Raw genomic sequence first — 18951 nt, 5'->3', positions numbered from 1 at the left:
GGGGAGGGGGCGGGGCGGGCACCACGGGTCCCTGCCAGCGCCTCCCTATGGCTCGGAGGCTGTCGGGGGGGGTGGAGCCAAGAGGAATGGCAGGCGGCCATTGGGGAAGGCGGCCGTCCGTCAGGGCTCGAAGCGGAAACGACCCGTGGAGACGGGGGAGGGGAGAGAAGGCGGGATCATATCACGGAGGCTGAGCCAGTGAGTGAGCGGCTCTCCTGCGTGGGGCTTTGCGAGAGAAGCCATCTTGAGAGTGGGTACGTGGCGAGTCAGGCGGCGGGCAGCGCGCTTTCCCCCAGGCTGCCGCCATCTTGCAAATGGGCAGGGGCCGTCCACGGGGAGGGTGTGGGTTGCCATCTTGGAGTCGGGCAGGGAACCTGTGAGGCTCCATCTTGCTTTAGGGCACGTGGCTGAAAAGGCTGGTTCGCACCGAGCCCTTCCTCCTAGGTTGGCACGCGGGGAAGCGGAGGCCGCTTAGCCCGTCTCAGAGTAGCCAGGGCTCCGTCTGCGCGGCTGGTCTCCGATATCGAGAGCGTGATGTGGTGCTGGATGGCCCCCGACGGCCCTCCCGCCCTGCCCACGTTGGGGGGCTGCGCCCCGGGCGCGCAGAGCCCCGTCCCGCCGTCCTGGGCTCTGCAGGACGGGCTGCGTCTCCACTCGGCGGCCCGGGAACGTCCTGAACGTGTTCCCGAGAGCGCTGACGGCAGGGAGGGTCGTGCAGGGCCCTAGGACGGTCCGCGCGGGCCGCTGCGCGCGGACCCGGGAGACCGCCCCGAGTGGACGTCGGGCGCGGAGGCCACCGCCCCGATGCCCTTCGCTGTGCGTCCGTGCGGAGGAGGCGGTTTCCAGTCGGGGCCTGACCGGAGAGCGGGGAGGAGTGACCTTTGCTGCCCTGGGTGGGCGCCCTGCGTCGGGCGGGCTTCGCAGGAGCACCAGACCCGGCGCCACCGAGCCTCGACACACCTGCGCGGAGGCCTCCCGGCCTGTGGCCCCTGGACAGGCCGTCCAGCCCCAGAACCGCTAATCAGGACTGTCTCCGTGGCTTTAGGAGGGTCTCTGACACGCTCCCGCGGATTTGCTCCCTCCAGGTCTCCCCCTTGAGCCGCGCGGTGGGCGCCACCAGGAGTCGGCTGCTGGTCTTCCTTCCCTGGGCACTGGACAGCAGCGGGGAGCGAGGGGACATGGCAGTGTCACAGCCCGGGGGGGCGGGGGGAGCGCAGCTGGCACTGGAGAGTGTAGACCGTCAGAATGGTGTTGAAAACCACTTCCTTCACAGCCCCGGCCAGGGGTCCTGGTGCAGCGCAGGCGGCCAGCAGGCTCACACCCCCACACTGGCCGCCTGCCTGGTTCTGATCTCATTTACACAGGCCTCCTGTGTGAGGCTGACCCTTTTGGGGAGACTCTTCCCTAAAATGCTCCTCTTTCGAGCCCTTGCCCACGGCCTTTCTCTGAAGTGCCCCACGAGGTGGCGGAGGCCGTCACCTCTCATTTCCACAATGCGCTGGCACCCACTCAAATCCAGGCCAGGGTTAGGTAGCGAATCTGGCAGGGGCCAGGAGGCCACACGGGGACAGCCTGCGGCTGACATGAGGTCCTCTGTGTCTCAGGGCGCCCCGAATCTTGTTGGTGGCTGGACCCCAAGGTGAAGGGGCCAGGGCCCCTGGTGAGAGTCCATACTGATCTCCAGGGTCAGGCGATCCGCAGGCTGGAGGCCTGTGACACAGACGTACCCTCCTGACTAGACCCCCCAGCGTGTGTGGATCAGATGGACGCCCCTGACTTCAGTAGGAGCCGCCCCGCCTCCCCTCTCTCCCGCCCCAGCCCGCCAGCTGCTTCCCTCATGAATGATTCAGGGATGACTGTGGACCGGCGATAGCCCCGTGTTCGTTAGAGGGTTTGGGAAAGGGTCCTCTCCGTGGCAGAAGCAAGGGACAGAGGGGCCAGACGGGGCTGGAGACGGCCAGCATCCCGGGCCCTGGCAGGGAGACCTGCTGGGGCCCCATTCCTCTCTTCAGATCAGAAGGGGGGTGTGTGCCTTGGTGCCTCAGTTTACTCCTTTGTCAAAACAAAGAGGCAGGACCAAGCCAGGCCTCCCTGTAGGCTTTCCCCTGTGTTTCAAATGGAAATGGTTAATGTTTTCAGAATATTTATTCATGTGTCTGTTTATTCGTGCCTGGATTATAAAAGCAATCGTTGGGGGGAGGCAGTGCAGGGGTCCAGGGAGTGGGCTCGGGGACGTCACCACATCTGCCTCCCAGCTTCTCGGAGCCATTCTCCATCCAGACTGTGTTTGAGCAGGGGCTGGGGGGAACCAAGCAGGCTGCCCCCAGCCCCTGCAAGCTGGAGCCCCAGCCCTGCCCCAGCTGGGTGGCCGGGATCCTGGCCTGGGCCACAGAGAGCAGGGAGGCAAAACCAAAATGGCTTACTCCGGCCTGATGACACACCAGAGCCTGCCTCCTGCCCTGTGACGGGGCCAGACTCCCCAGTCCCAGGAGCCCACCCTCCTCTTCTGTTAGGTGGGGGTGGGAGCCTCTGGCTTCTCCTTCCCTTCCCCCGCCCCCGCCAGGTCCTGCCCAGCCCCCAGCCCCTGGGGGAACCCTGGCCCTGTCCCTGAATGGTCCTGTCACCTCTCAAGGGCCTTCTCATCCCTGACCCCATTTCAGATGCAGCCACTCCCCTCCGCAAACCCAAGAACCCTTCCTCTCTCCAGGGCCTGCCCCGAGCTGTCTCTTCGCCCCAGACAGCCTGACTCGTACCTCCCTGTGTGCTTTCCTGTTGTAACTGTTTAATCCTCAGCTAGGAAATACTTTCATTTCCTTTTCCCAAATACAGAGAGGTTGGGTGAGCTGCCTGAGCCTCCCAGCCCTGCGAGGCCCCACCCGGCTGGACCCAGGCCACTCCACCTCGGCTGGGGGGCTGCAGGGGTGGGGCGGACGGTCTGGCCAGTGCTCTGGGGGCTCAGCCTAGAGTCACCATGAGACCCAGCAACTCCGCTTCCAGGCATGCACCCAACCCTCGCCCTCCGCTGCAGGACTCGGCCAAAAAGCGGAGGAACCCAGCCTCCACCAGCAGGTAAGTGGTGGACCCCCAAGGTGCCCCCCACACGCGGGAGCGTCCCTCGGCCACGAGCAGGAGCGAGGCCCCCACGCGCTGCCCCAGGGACGGACCCTGAGCCCGTGTCGCTCGGGGAGGCAAACAGACACAGAAGGCCGCACGGGGTGTGAGTCCCCGCGTGTGACGCCGCCAGACCAGGCCCCTCCACGGAGGGAAGGTGCTCGTGCCGGCGGGGGCTGGGGAGGGGCCGGGGGTGACGGCTGACGGCCAGAATTTCTTTCCTGCGTATTCTCAGGCTGACTGCGGTGAGAGTAGCACAGCTCTGTGTACCTTAAAAGCCACTGGACTGCAGGCTTGGAAAGGGAAAGGGCATGAATCTAATAAAGGTGCTTTTGAGAACTTCCTGTGACACCGGGAACGCCCTCCGCTGGGGGGCGGGCGGGGGGGGCAGAGCTGTAGCTCCGGCAGGGGCAGGGGGCCCGCCGCGTCTTACTGAGTCGCCCTTGTGCTTCCTCCAAGCCCAGGCCGTCCATCTCCCGTGTGTTTACCGAGAGAAACGTGCAGGAACGGGTCACAGAAGCCGGTATGGGAGATGGTACTGGCCGGGTCGGGGGGGCATCTGGGGGTGAGGCTCGGTGGTGGGGACAACAGGCCACATGTAAGTTAAAGCTTAGTAAAAATTCGGCCCAGGAAATACTGCTGATGGCCCTTCTTCCACGAGGTCCCCACGGCACGGGATGGCGAGCCTGGAGAAGGGCGCCCCGCGGGAAATGGGGGGAGCCTCCGGCCACGGCATCGCCCCTGCCTGTCCTTGCACGCAGGTCCATCGAAAGACCCCTGACGGGGCGCGCGGTAGTGACTCATTAATGTCGAGGTCACAGGTGACAAGCGCCACAAACACAGCACGTCCAACATACGCATTTCCCCCAGAGGGCACGTGGCGGCCTTCTCGAGGCCGGGGACACATGGGGCCGACCTAAAGCACTTGCCAAAAGCACAAACGTGCAAAACACGTGCGCAAACTAGACCGCAGATAGGGGTCCTCTTGGGGCTCCGTCGTGAAGCATCTGCCTGTGGGTCGGGTTGTGATCCGGGGGTCCTGGGATCCAGCCCCGCATCGGGCTCCCTGCTCAGCGGGAGGCTGCTTCTCCCTCTGCCCCCCTCTGCCCCCCGCCCTGCTCATGCTCTCCCTCTCTCTCAAATAAATAAAATCTAAAGAAGAAAGAAAGGGCCCTTCCTTCCAGCCTGAGCTGACCCCGCAAGGCCTGGTTCCCCCCAGCAAGACCGTGCCCACCAGTTACCCCCGGTGGACTCGGGAATGACTGCAAACTCACCCGGAGCATCAAGCCACAGTAGACTTGACAAACCTGCAAGAGGTTGTCCAAACACCTTTGCAAATACAAAGCCCCGGGGTCAGTGAATTTGCAGATCGAGTCCCTGCAGAATGAGAACCTACTGTCATTTGAGTCTGCGGCACCCAGTAAAGCGGTCCGTGGCCCCACGTGGCTGTTTAAACGACAGTAATTACAACCCAAGTGCGATCAGTCGTGTGGGTCCCCGCCACACCCGCCCTAAACTCCGGGGTCTACACCGGCACAGGCAGGCGTCCCAGCCACAGCCAGACACGGCGGCTTCATGCCTTTCCTCACGCTTCGCTGCTTTGCGGGACCAGAGGTCCATCTCCCCCATCCGATGCCCCTTCCAGTGTCTCAGGCCCCCACGCGTGGGCAGGTGGTGGGGCCGAGGCGCAGGCTTGACGTCGTCCCAAGGAGCCGAGTGGAGGGAACAGCATCGAAGGCAGAGGGAACAGTAACCTTGGGCAGTGGAGGGCCTTGGGGGGCTGGGCTGGGCGGCCCAGAAGCAGAGACGGAAGCGCACAGACGCTAACCAGCAAGGTGGGAGCGTCCGGTAAGACACTGGGGAGCCCCACGTCTCAGCCGCAGGGCCCCGGCTGGGAGACATCCCGCCACAGACACTGGAGTGTCCCTGGACGGGACGGGCAGCCGGAGGGGCGAGGCAGCAGCCGCAGGAGGGCACGTGCGGGCAGGGCGGGCCCAGGGAGACGTGCCACAGGCTGGGAACCGACGGGCTGCGCCTGTTTTCGGGGAAAGTCCAGAGACAGGCCAGGGCCGGCCAACCTGCACTCCGGAAGCGGACTCTTGGGGACGGCAGAGTCGTGGGCAGGCGGTTCCCGGCTCTGGGAGGCCCGTTCGGGCCTGTGCTTGCGGGCGGGTATCTGGAAGACTTACAGCTACCTGCACTACACGTTCTTCCCGGCAATGGCCTCGGCGAGACGCAGTTCCCACACCACGACCCCCGTGTGTGTTGTACCGTCCACGGTCCCTACACACTCGCACGGTCCCGTGACACCACCAGCTAATCCAGAACCTTCCATCTCCCCAAAGGAAGCCCCATCCCCATCAGCCGTCAGCTCCCAGCCCCGCCCCCCGTCCCTGGTCCCTGGGAGCCCCCTTCCCATCCCGTGGACGTGTCACGCACGGGGACTCACCCCCCACGTGCCCTTCTGTGTCTGGCTCCCTCCCTGCGCATCGTGACTCAGGTCCGTCCGGGGGCAGCTCCTGCGTGTGGCCCAGGGATGCTCCCACAGGTGGTGCTTGTCCGTTTGTCCCTTGGCGGCATCCGGGCTGTCCCACGCCACGAGCCAGGCACATGTGCGGGCGTCCGTGTGGACACCTGTGTCCTCGCACTTCTGGGTGGATTTGGCTTGCGTTTCCTGTGGCAGCTGCAGCAGGGACCCGCAGGCCCAGCCGCTCTGGGGAGACTAGGGGTTCCGGAGGCCAGTGGTGGAGATGGGGGGTACCGGACGCCTGCTGAGGCCGCTCTCCGTGGCGCGCAGACCCTGTCTTCTGCCCGTGTCCTTGCGGGCGTCCCTGTGTGGCATCTTGTCCTCTTTCTGTAAGGACGCTGGTCACGCGGGCTCAGGGCCACCCTCATGACCTCAGCCTGACTCGGTCCCCTCTGTAAAGACCCTGCGTCCCACATGGCCCTCACCGGGGTTGGGACTCCGGCACACCTGTGTTCTGAGGTGACACGACCAGCCCAGGACAAACACCCAGGAGTGGACTGACTTCATCCCACGACAGCTCCATGTCCAAATATCTGAGGGACCTGCGGACAGTGCCCCCCCCGTGGCTGCCCCGATCTGCCACCCACCAGCCGTGTCGAGGGCTCGCTGGACGTCACTGCTGTGGTCCCCCCGGTGTCCCGGGACCCCGTCCCCTCCTTTAGCAGAGATCCTCGCTCTGTCCCGGGACCCCGTCCCGACCCCACGGGATTTCCGTTGTCCCTCGGCTTCGGACCCTCCGGGCCGGGACCCTGAGTCCACTGTTCCTCGTGTGGTGCCCTGGGAGGTCGCAGGAGGGCTGGCCGGGGGTCCTGCAGGACGTCCCCAGGCTGCGTTCGTCCCAGCAGGGGTCCCTGCTGCTCACACGGCTCCTGCCTGCGGACGCTGGCCCTGTCTCCTGGCCTGCTGTGCTGGTCGGGCCCACACCATCCTCGTGGGAAGGGGTCGCTCTGCGCCGCCCATGCAGGGGGGCCAGGGTGAGGCCTGTGGTCATGCCCGGATGTCTGTTGGGCAGTGAGCCGCGGGGAGGTGGACACGCACAGGACCACAGGTAGCAACGTGGGCAGCTGTGCCCGCCCCACAGGAAGTGGCCGCTGCAAGAGAGCGAGGCAGGAAGGGGACAGCTGCTCTGAACCCGGGGTGCCAGCCGGTCCCTGGGGAGTCAGGGGCGAGAGCACAGGAGGAGCACAAAGGTCTGTGGTGGGTTACATCATGGCCCCAGCACACGTGTCCACATCCCGACCTCCAGCTCCCTGAACGCGACCTTGCTGGGGAATAGGGTCTTTGGAGATGGAGTTAGGTTACGATGAGGTGGCCTGGGAATCGGGCGGCGGCCCTGAGGCACTGCCCAGTGTCCTCGTGAGAGGGAAGTTCGGACAGACACGGAGAGAAGCTGTATGATGACAGAGGCGGGGATTGGGGGAGGTGGCCCTGACCCTGGGGGCACCAAGGTTGCCGGTGATGCCAGGCCACCCTTCCACACAGAGCTGGCCACCCACAGCTTGGTCCCGGCTGCCAGCCTCTGCACTGGAGGACATTTGCGACGTCCTGCGGAAACCCCGACTGCCCGCTCACGGCCCTGGGTGATGGTGACGGGCCCCAGGAAGCCTGGCTCTCCCGCAAACCTGGGTGGGGGGCTGGGCGGGCGGGACAGAGGCTGTGACGGGCGAGCAGAGCCGCTGGCCTCCTCAGCTCTGCAAAATTCATGACAAGGAAGATGTCTCGATTATGGGGCCGCAACGTGAGCCGAGTAAGCGATCCCATGGCCACCTGCTCAGCTGCCCCCGCCTGTCCTCGGGGTCACAGGCACAGAGGGGCCGGCCACCCCCACCACCCCAGCCCCGGCCTGGTGCACTGTGACCCCCCGTGGGGGCGCCGTGGCTCCTGTCGCTCAGGGCCTGAGGCCCGTTCTCAAAGGGTCCGACGGGTCCTGGCCGGCTCCATGCCCACCGGCTGGGGCGGGGACACCTGTGCTGCCGTGCTGGGGGGCTCCAGGCCTGGGGGCGGGGCGGGGCAGCCCCCCAGAGCAACCTGCTCCACGTGTCCTCAGGGCTCAGGCACCCCCGCAGTTGGGCCCCCGTGTCAGCGGACGGGGAGTTCTGGTCAGAAGCTACTTCTGGAAGGGTCCAGGCACAGAGGAAGGACTGTCCCCCACCCCAGGCAGGCCTGGACTCTGGGCCAAAGGCCGAGCAGCCGCAGGGTTCACGGCAGGTGACACGTGAGACCCGCGACACCAAGCCCCTCCCTGGGGCCACATCAATATTTCATAGCGGGACAGACACCTGAGCCCGCGTCGCGGGCAGCTGCTCCTGGGGCTATAGGGACACCTGCCTGAGCCCAGGGCAGCGCCAGCCCCCCTCCTTGGTCCGAAGGCGCCAGCAGGTGACCGAGCTGAGACCGCTCCTTTCCACAGCAGAGACGCTGTGTCCCCATCTGCCGTTGTCCCGGGCCCCAAGGGACGGGCGCCGGGCTGGGGGTGAACCCGAAGGAGCTGGTGAGGCCTGTCCTGCACCCGGCGGGGCGTCTGCTCCCAGCTGCCTGGGAGGCCGGGGGAATCGGAGCGACAGGAAAGGCTGAGCCCTGGCTCCAGATTCCAGGGCGGCCCTGGATGGACGTCCCTGCCCAGAGGCTGGCCGGACCACCAGCTGCACCACGAGAAGGAGCGAGGGCAGGTCACACGCGTGGGCCCAGATGTCGGGGCTCAAAGCCCCGTCCCTGCCCGGCGGGATGTCCGTTCCTCCGGAGGGTAAACACGGCCATCTTTCGACCCTGACACAGAAGGTCTGTGGTTCCGTGCGTGTGACACGCCCAGAGCAGGCTCCTCCATGGACGGGAAGGGGCTGGCGGACCCCGGGAGCTGGGGGGTGGCCGCTGACGGGGTCGGCACTTCTAGTCATTCCTCTGGCTGTTTGTCCACATATGTCCTCCGGGAACTTAAAATCCGTGTGTCGAACCGCGTGCGTCAGGCCGCGGCACAGAGGCTGGCTGAAGCGCCCCGAGTCCGCGAGACCTGCCTCTGGCACCAGGGGATGTCCTGGCAGGACGGGCCTGTAGCTGCTCGTGCCTCCTGGAGGACGAGGGCAGCCGCTCGCCATGGATCGTGCACAGGCCGCATGCCCGGCCCGCAGCCGCGGGTACCTCCCGAGCTGTGAATGACCCGGTGTCCCGGAGACCCGTCACCCTTGTGCTTTCTGGCCACACAACCCCCTTCCCCCGGTTCCAAAACCGGCCCCAGAGCCTCTCGTGTCCCCTTCACCTCGATACGCCTGAACCCAAGCCTGGGTTCGGCTGGCTGACAGTTAAACCCAGGGCTGCGTGGAGGCTGGCGACGGACATCCCGGAGGTCAGCCTGAGGGGTCAGCCCGAGGGGACCACAGCAGCTGTTTTGAAGGCCTTGAAGGCTGTTGCCCGGAGCGGGTTTTAAACTTTGCATTTTGTAGCTTTAGTCTGTTTTCTCGAGAAGAAGTTCCCGTTCTCCCTCGTGCCCACCGGTAACCTGAAACTTCGTGGAGGATCCTGAAATTCTTCCCGAAACATCATTTTTTAAAGGAAAATGTGGCAAAACACACGAATCATAGAATGTATCCCTTTAACCGCTCCCTAAGGGCCCGGCCCGCAGGAGCCAAGCACACTCACTTTGGGGCAGCGCCCCTCCCGTCCGTCTCCAGAACCTTCCACCTCCCCGAACCGAGGCTCTGGAAAACATCGTCTTCATCGTGGTTTCTGACAGCGGCATTTCCTCCCTGTCCACCCGCCACGAGGGAGCCCCGGGCCGTGGCGGCCATGGGCCCTCGTCTCGCTGGCCGTGCCCCTCCTGCCCCGGGGCTGTGCACCCTCGACACCAACTTGGCTTCTCGATGTGCACGCACGACTCGCGGGGCCACGGGCCGCGGCCAGCCCTAAGCCCAGGTGCTGGTCAGCACCCGCCTGCTTCTGGCTCTCCCGGCCCCATATTCCCCAGCCTCCCCAGCATAGACGGGCCAGGCCCTGCCACCAGTCTGATCCTCTGGCCCTCGGCCCCTCCCTTCAACCAGCCTGTTAGCCAAGAGCCTTCCTATCTGAACAGCAAAGGCCCCAAACAACAAGAAGAAAAACCCAGGAGGGCCGAGGTGACAATCTTTCTTTTCCAAAACCCAACGTCCTTATTTTATTTTATTTTATTTTATTTTATTTTATTTTATTTTATTTTTGAAGAAGCGACATTTTGCCTCCCAACCCAGGCTTCTCTGTCCAGACAACAGGGTTTAAATTCCCAGACGTTCTTCTGATGGAAAAGTCTAGAATCAGGAGGGCAGGTGCAGGCCCCCTAAGTCAGCTTCTGTGCCCTGCCTTGTTTTCACGGCAACTTCCTTTTTGCTGAAGATAAAATAGGTCCCGACAATAAAAACGAACCTACTGAGATGGCGTGTTTATCTCCAAAGGCCTCTGGCCTCCGGAATGTTCTTGTGTCATTTCCAGATATTGTGTGGGGTTCCGGCAGAGTGCACGGACAGAGCTGGGACGTGCCCGCGCCACGGGGCCACGGGACCAGAGACATGGTGTCTTAAAAAGCCTGTGTTTCTCCAACAATCCGGAAACCTCGTGGTTATTTCTTCTTGTGACACATGTCTCTGGAACCTTCCGTGGGGGTTGAAATACGGGGACCTCGCACCCGGACCCCCAACTGCCCTGACAAGGACACACACTTGCTTACCATGCTCAGCTCTGCGGGTGATAATTTCTTATCAAGGACTCACACTGGGCATAGAAGGGGGCCAGAAGGAGGGTCCGGGGCCCTTTTGATTGCTTTTTTGTTAATGATTCTCTTTGCTTCTCCGCAGGGAGCACAGAGAGGCTGGAGGGAGCCTGGGTGGGCCCTGGAGGCCCCGTGGGAGGGAAGGGCCACATGCCTGGCATTCCTCCTCTCCTTCCCACATTGTTTGTTTGTTTGTTTTAAATTAGGGCCGCCAGGAATTCCATTTCCTTTCAGATTCTGCTGGGACTTTGTAACCCTCGAAGAACCAACTCCTGGCCAGGGCACAGAACATTCCAGTACCCTCCAGGCTATATCCTCCCCCCCAGACGCCCCCCAGGGAGGCTTATTTTCCTTGGACTGTGTGCAGCTGGCCACAAGCCCCCAGGCCGGCAAGGGCACCCTACCCCCCGGCCCGAGGTCCCTGAGCCTCCCCTATCAGCCTCCCCCCGTCAGACCCAGACACCCCTCCATGTCCCCCACAGCTCTGGCTGTAGCCCGGGCTGCTCGCAGGCGGGGCTGGGCTGTGGTGGACCCCAGAGCGTGGGTCCAGGGGTGGGGACACCACTCCGCATCCCACGTCTGCATCCAGCCTCCCCGGTGAGGAAACTGAGGCAGGTACTAAGCTCAGGCCCCGCTCGTCTGGTGCACACCCCAGTCACGTCTTCCCACAGTGTCCCTTCTACCCATTTTTTTTTAAAAGACTTTATTTATTTGACAGAGATCACAGGCAGGCAGAGAGGCAGGCAGAGAGAGAGAGAGGGAAGCAGGGTCCCTGCTGAGCAGAGAGCCCGTTGCGGGGCTCGATCCCAGGACCCTGAGATCACGACCTGAGCCGAAGGCAGAGACGTGACGCACTGAGCCCCCCAGGCCCCTGCTCTACCCATTCATAAAGCCAGGTTCCCGTCATTCTTTAAAGATCTTATTTATTTGAGAGAGAGAATGGTTATGAGCAGGGGAGAGGGAGAAGCCAAGCAGGGAACCCCCACGCGGGACTTGATTCCAGGACCCACGATCATGACCTGTGGGCAGGCAGACGCCTCCGGCCGAGCCACCCGGCGGCCCCAGGTCAGCCTCCCGGTGAAGCAGGCCCCAGTTCCAGACTCACGGCCTTTCACACAACACCCAGCGCGAGCTGAAGTCGCACAACCAACCAGACAGCACCAGGGCAGGAAGGTGGCCAGCCAGACCCAAGCTCTCCCCACGGGCGCCAGCGAGGGTGGTGGGGTCGGGCCGTGGGCTGGGGCGGCTCGCGGTGTCCCTTCTGCTCCGGGGTCAGAGGGCAAAGTCTTCCCCGACGGCTCAGGCGGTGGCTGTCGTCCCCAGTCCTCCGCTTCTGAAGGGACTGGATCTGTCCGGGCCCTTTAAGAGCCTGCATGGGTCGCTGCTTATCAGGTTAGTGGGTCTGTGTGTTCTCTTGGCTGCTGGCACCCCCACCGGGCGTGCGTGACCCTGTTGTGCCCTCTACACGCGGTCCTGAGTCCCAAGGTCCCCGGTGGGATGCCACCAGGCTCCGCAGCCCTGCTGCTGAGTGTCCCAGAGCCCAGCAGGGGGTGAGGCGGCCATTCTGGGAGACAGGGACTGCCCGCGGAGGGGTCACCGGGCAGGGATCCCGCAGAGGGGGGTCACCGGGCAGGGGTCCTGCGGAAGGGTCCGGGGAGGCCAGCGGTGGTGGGAGCTGTTTTACTGCCCAGACACTGACGGTTTCTCTAAAATGCGGGCATGGGCGGCCCCTTACAGAGCTCAGGGTCCAGGTCCACAGGGAGCCCTTGACCTCGAGGTCTGCCGGTGGGCCGCGCGGTGCGGAAGCCTCTTCCGCGAGCCTCTGACCTCCTCCTGGCAGGTAACATCTGCCAGGCCTCAGTGCAAGCCCGCCGACCTCAGGGACGCTGGTTGAGATGGGACTGTTCTTGGGAAGTGGGAGAATCGGGCCAGTTCTGGCCGCGGTAGGGGCCTGCGTCGGTTCCCGCCGCCTTCAGTCAGCCCAGCCCGGAGCCGCAGGCCGGCCGGTCCCGGGGAGTGGCCGTCAGCGCGGCCCGGGCACCGTTCCCGTGCTTCCCTAACTTGAGGGGAAATTCGCACAATGTACAATTAACCACTTTAAGTGAACAATCCCCGTGGCACTTGGTGCACTGACTGACTATATGGTGCGACCTTGCCCTGCCTAGTTCCGGACACGCCGTCTTCCCAACAGCAGCCCCCGGCCCGTCCCCGCCAGCCGTCACGCCTCCCCTCCCCAGCTCCCCCTTTCCTGGCCCCCGCGAGCCCCCTTCCCATCCGTGGAGGGGCCTGGACTGGGGTGTGGCACGCGTGGACTCACACCCCGTGGGGCCTCCTGTGTCTGGTTCCCTCCCTGAGCGTCGTGGGCTCGGGGTCTGTCCCCGGGGCGGCGCAGGGGGGCCTCGCTCCTGCTGGGGCTGGGGACGCTCCGCGCAGTAGAGCCAGTCGGCCGTCGACAGACAGACAGACAGACAGACATTGGGTCTGTCTGCCTCTTCCGCTGCGGTGACAGTCAGCTAGGCTTTTCCTGAGCAACTGCTTCGAGTCCTTCGGGGAGCACACCTGGGGGCAGGGTCACGAGACCCACGGGTTGACGCCCAGACAGGCTGGGCCGTGATGTCCCCGGGGCAAGAGCGGGAGCACCCAGCTCAGGCGACGTGTCACACACCCACCCTCTGGGGCCCCGAGGGCCGCCACACTCGCATTCCACACGACGTGATCACACCAATCCCGACCAGCCAGAGCGGACGAGACGTAAACAGTGGCCTCCGTGTCCCTGGCCTTTTCCACTCGCCTTGGCAGGAAATGAGGTTTTGTAACTTCAAATGGAGAGTCTCGTGCCGAACCTGCAGACCCGCTGAGAAACACCGAGGAGCCAGGCCTGGGCTGGCAGATGGCTGCCCGCCACAGGGCAGGAGCGCTGAGCTGCCGCTCTGTCCCCCGCGGCCCGGACAGGTTGGGGACCGGGCTTCGGGCAGCCCTCGTCACCGTCTGCGGACGGAGCAGAGCCCTTTCCCTCTGCCCTCTGTGTGGAAAACCTGAAGCCGCGGTTGGCAGACTAGCTTCCCAGTGACTCATACGTGAGCTTCCTCGCCTGTAAAATTTATTTCTAATTAAAACATGCAATATTTTACTTTAAACAACTTGGTCTGTCCAAATAAACCATTAGGAAAGTCAGAAGGCAAAGCCCAGACTAGGAGAAAATACTTGCAGTGCATAATCCAACAAAGGACTAGGGTCTAGAATATATAAAGAACACCCAAAAATCAATGACAAAACTCAAACAAGCTAATTTAAGAAAATGGTCCAAAAACTCAAAGGGCCATGTGGTGTGTGACCCCATTTATCTGAGATCCCTAAAACAGGAAAATTCATAGAGACAGAGAGCAAATACGTGTTACCTGGGGCTGAGGAGGAGGGTGGAGGGGGTGACTGCTAATGGGGACCGTGTTATTTTCCAGAATGTTCTGGAAGTTGATGGAGGTGATGTCTGCATAGCCTTGTGAATGTCTGATCAGCCCCCAGACTGTACACTTCACAGTGGTTACTGGGTAGTTTTATGTCATGCCAATCTTCCCACAACTTGTAAAAACAGGGTCAACAGAGGTGGCTGCCACCGCGTCAGACCGTGGGGCTAGGTGCCGGCCACAGCCACTCAGGGGGCTGGCTGGTGTCTGCTGTTGTCACTGCTGGGATCGCCTGGAAAGCTCTACTGCCGCATGACGGGCCCCGCCGCCCAGATGAGGGGCACAGCGAGGTCCAGCAGCTTCTCCCACGTGAGGGTAATTCCAGGCTCTGGCCAGGTGGCCCTGGATGCCTGCAGGGTTGGGGGGTCAGGGAGCTGCCCCGCAGCCCTGGAAACAGCACCAGGATCTCATCCCGTCTTGTGTGCGGAGCCCAACGACGGGGCTGCTGGAGGGACCCCTTTCCACTGCTTCACCCGGCAAAAACGCATCAGCACCGACTGTGTGGCGGGCCCGGGCTGGGGCCCCGTTCGGGGGCTTCATTTTACCTCCTGAGGTCAGGGCAAAGGGAGCCCTGAGCGTGAGAGCAGCCTGGCCGCTGTTAGCAGCCTGAGAGCAAACCCCGCAGTCCCTCCACAGGCCGACCCCACCTGAATCCCACGGGCGGGCTTTCTGGGTCCGGCGGTCTTTGTGGGGTTAGAGCCTGCCTCACAGGCACCCACTTATTCAACCAGAATTTACTGAGCAGCTACTGTGTGATAAGGGGGAGTGGAGCAGACGCTTGGACAGGTTGAGAGAACGCGTTGAAGGGGCATTTGGGGAAGAGTGTACCAGGCCGAGGGCACAGCACGTGCAAAGGCCCTGGGCTGGACTGTAGCTGCCGTGTTGGAGGAGGAGCCCGGAGGCTGCTGATTGCAGCAGAACGAGTGAGGGGCAGAGAGGGAGGAGGTCAGAGACGTGACGAGAGGACTGGGGCCTCTACCCCCAGGCACCGGGAGCCCCGGAGGGTTTCAGGCCGAGCCGGGACCGGCCCCACTCGGTGCGCGCGGCGCCCTCTGGCGGCAGCGGGGGGAACAGGCCGTGCGTGGCGGTGGGAGACGAGGAGGGGGAGGAGACGGAGGAGGGGGTGGGGCCGGGAAGGGGTGCAGGGGAAGGTGGGGGGAGGAAAGGGGGATGGGGAGGGGGGAGGGCCAGTGGGGGCCCCGGGGGACATGGAGGGCGGCAGGCTCGGGGGTGGGGCGTGGAGGTAAGAGGACGGGGGGGGGGGGGGCAGGGACGGCGGGAGGGCTGGTGCGGAACGGGAGGGGCTGGTCCGGGGGGCCGGCGACGCCCCCTCCACTCCCCTCCCCTGCCCCGCTTTGCCTCCCTCGGAACCGCACAGGATCTGTCCAAGGAGCCCCTGGAGCTCCCCGCCCTTGCCAAAGGCTCTTTGCCACATGCGCGCTGCAGAGCTGCTCCCCAGACCCCACGCAGGAAGCTCGGCTCACGGGGGCAGGACTGGGAACAAAATGATACGTTCTGCTGGGAGTTTAAATGACAAGAGAGAGGGGGAAGCAGGCTCCCCGCCGGGCAGAGAGCCCCATGCAGGGCTGGATCCCAGGACCCTGAGATCATGACCTGAGCTGAAGGCAGAGGCTTTAACCCCCTGAGCTATGCAGGCGCCCCTCCATTTTTTTTTTAAACTACTTCAGTGTTCGAAAGGTTTTTAGATACAGAGAAATGTGTACAAAGGGCATGTTTTCCTCTAAAACAGCTTGGTCAGTCTCTGTCCGCCACCACTCCTCTCTTTGATGTCTCTACCAGCCTGGGGCACTTTGTGGGACTGGGACGCCTTTACCCCTATCTGCAGGGTCAGGGGGCTCTGGGGAAGTGTCTGTCCCTTATCGTGCTCCAAAGCAGCCGCAGACCGGCTCCTCTGGCTCCTCGAGGGAGAGGGCGAGGGGGCGAGCGCGGCGGCACCGATTAGGTCTTGCCGCCCTCTGGTGGCAGCGTGCGTGTGCTCTGTCCACCTCCGACCAGGAAGTTTGTAGGTAGGTCTCTGGTTGTCTGCTGAGGATTCATTTATTCACTTGGTCAGTGTAAGAGCCAAGAGCCAACATTGTTCAGCACTGACTGTATGACTCACTGCCTGGTAACCCTCAAAATGTGCCACCTCGGGCTGAGAGAAGAGATACACCTTGCCCAGGATCATTCAGGGGTTCTAGGCAGACCTGGGCCTTGAACCTCATGCTCTCAACGGTGAAGGGAAACCCAAATAGCAGGTCTGGGTCCTAGAAGCAGCTGAGCCTGAAGTCTATTTGACTCTGACTGTAAATACTTGTGTCAAAGCCCGTGAGTTGAGTTTGCTTTGGATCGAAGACCCTTCGGCTGTGGCTGAATCCAGCATCAGTATTAACCCCAAGTCCCGCCGACCATATCTGTGACCCTCTGTGAGTCATCTAATGCTTCAGGCAGCCTCGATGGCATTAAATGAGATACTGACCTTCACCAAAGCTCAGAGGTCCCTGATGAAAAGACCCACCCCTATTTCAGGCTCTAGAGATGAAGGCTTTCTTACCGCTGGGGACGCTCATCCTGTGGGTGTGGAAGCAGCTTCCCGAGCTGATCCGGACGCTGTGTGTTCTCACACAGCTTGGTCGGGAAGCCGTTCGCTTGCAGTCACGGGCTGACGACCGGCCCCCAGAGATGTCAGACCCCAGAAAATGGCAAGCGTTACTTGATTTAGCAAGTGTCTTTGTGGATGTGCCTAAGGGCCTCGAGGCAGGGCGGCTTTTCCGGGTTGTCCTGGAGGGCCCTGTGCGCCCCCATGAATCCTGACTGGCAGGAAGGGGGGGTTTGGGGCACAGCCCTGGGGCCTCCGGAGCCACCGGCAGACAGCTCTCTGGTGTTGTGAGCCGGTCCGGGAAACACAGCAGTGCCCCTATCAGCAGAGTGGCGCACAGAGCAGCCCGCGCCATACGCACGTTCAGCATCCGGCCGCGCCGTGGCCACCAGCCACCCAGGCCACGGGCCACGCTTCTTCCGTGTTGGGACATCCTGCGGGCACTGCAAACCCTGGGGACCGGCCCGTGTCACAGATCAGCACGCCGAGGAGCAGAGACCCCTGCCGTGGCCGCCCAGTCAGAACGCCACGAGTCATACTCTGAAAAGCTTCCGTGGAAAGTCACGTGCTGAGGTTCAGGGTGCATGTGAATTTGGGGGGCCCTACGTAAGCCACGGCAGCAGCCACCTTTGCAGAGTGGGGAGCAGGCACCCTGCCAGCAGCTTCAGGTGAAAGGCCAGGTGTTCCTGTGACTCGGGTCCTGCTGGACAGACGCCGGGTCCCCCACGGCCCTCTTTTCTGGCTCTGGGTGCCGGGCGCCCCTGGCGCCTTTAGCAAGCTCCTCGCCACGAGACAGGGGCCCGGGTCCAGCATGGCTCCCTAAAACCCAGTCCGCCGTGGCCCAAGAACAGGGAATTCTGAAAACAAGGGAGAACTCCAAGCTTTAAGAAAAAATGTCCTGATTTTTAAATTTGGCAAAACCTTTGAAAGCACCTTCTAACGTAAGCCGCTGATGGGGGGTAAGAGGAGTCTGAGTTTCGACCGCAGCCCTCCAGCCGCCGCACTGAGAACCCGAGGACGAGGAAGTCTTCCTCACTGCCCCGCATCTGACCACGAGCCACGGGCTGCCCAATTTCTCAGAGGGAGACTGAGTCCTGGAGAGGGGAAGCAAGTGGGTGACTCACGCTAACCCGGTGAGTAGGCCGGGGGCTGAGGTCTGAGCCCAGTTTTTGCCAGCAGAGCCCACCTCGGGTTGTCCCAAGATGACCAGGATTCCGAGGTGGCCCCAGATTCCTGTCCCCCTCCCCCCTCCCAGTGTAGCTCCTTGAGCGTGGGTGGATTTGGTCAAGGTGGAGGGCTTTTCTGATGTGACCGGGGTCTCCAAATCAGTCAGCTTGGAGTCCCTCGGGAGGGAGATCCTGCTGGTGGGCCGGCCCTAATCCAGAGGACCTTTAAACAGGCCAGAGAGGAGGGGACAGCCGGGCCCCTGACAGCTCACCGCATGTGGCCAGCACTCGGGGCGACCGGCCAAGAAATGGAGACCCTGTGCCCCCCAGAGCAAGAACAAAATTCTACCAACGCCTGAAAGAGCTTGGAAGCCTGTCCTTCCCCGGCTGAGCCTTTGGCTGCGCAGGCCGCCAGGGGACACCTGTCCACAGCCTCATGGGACCCAGAGCCGGGGCACTGACCCGCTGGGCCAGACCACCGCCGATCCCCAGACGCCCTGAGAAAACACACGGGTGTCGTGGCAAGCCACTACGTGCAAATGTAGCTGACGCCAGCCGTTTGCCAAAAGGCCCTTCTCTGTAACAGTCCGCGTCTGGTTTTTAAGTTCGGCCTAACACATCCTAACTCCATTTCCAGAGGAGCCTCTTTCTGCCTTCCAACCGGCCTGACCCCCCACCACCACCCCCGGCTCCCTGCTGCTCCCGGGATGCCCCAGGGGAAGGAGGGTGTGGCCAGATTTAGCAAATAAAAGTACACGGCACACAGTAAATGTGAACTTCGGGTAATCGATGAGCGGATTTTTTTACAGCGATAGTAGGTCCCAAATATTGCACGGCACGTAGAGAAGTCATTCGTTGTTGGCCTGAAATCAAATTTGGCTGAGGAGCCTGAATTTTGGCTTACCTCTGCCAACAGCAGCCCCGCCTCCACACGTGTGAGGGGGCGCGCACCCCTGGGCCTGGCCTCGGCTGGCTGCGGGGACCCAGGGCGGGACGCATGGCCTCGGTGCAGGCTCCCAAGCGGGCCGGGGTGGCGGCCACCGCGTGTGCCGGTCTGCTCGGAGAGTGCGCAGGGGAGTGGGGAGCGCAGCCTGGCTCCTGGGCCTTCCTCCCTCACGCAGGCCTACGAGAGTGCGTGCTCCACGAGAGCACAGCCGCCTGGCAGTGGACTGGGTCAAGGAGCCCAGCACAGAGCCTGGCCCGCATCTCGGCCTCTCCAAGGGCCTGGAGAGAACGCTCCTCCCCTGGATCGTGAGCCTCGGGAAAGCACGTCTGTCCCTTGCACAGAAGAACGTGGGGCGCCAGGGTCACGCAGACACCGGGTCTCTGAGGGGCGCGCGCCTGGGTCAGCC

The 18951-nt window shown here is 63.1% G+C and overlaps 1 long non-coding RNA gene and 1 pseudogene across 1 annotated transcript; both read left to right on the top strand.

Moving 5' to 3' along the window:
- The first annotated feature begins 35 nt into the window (after positions 1 to 35).
- LOC116568751 lies at positions 36 to 15366 on the top strand (annotated as a pseudogene).
- A 1917-nt stretch (positions 15367 to 17283) lies between these two features.
- Positions 17284 to 18375, top strand: LOC116568758. Its single transcript, XR_004276747.1, has 2 exons — positions 17284 to 17566; positions 17833 to 18375. It is a non-coding gene; the product is annotated as an uncharacterized LOC116568758 (long non-coding RNA).
- The last annotated feature ends 576 nt before the right edge of the window (positions 18376 to 18951 follow it).

The sequence above is a fragment of the Mustela erminea genome, chromosome 1 (assembly GCF_009829155.1).
Source record: "Mustela erminea isolate mMusErm1 chromosome 1, mMusErm1.Pri, whole genome shotgun sequence".
Taxonomy (NCBI): domain Eukaryota; kingdom Metazoa; phylum Chordata; class Mammalia; order Carnivora; family Mustelidae; genus Mustela; species Mustela erminea.
The sequence above is the reverse complement of the archived record's forward strand: the minus strand, read 5'-3'. Positions and strand labels throughout refer to the sequence as shown.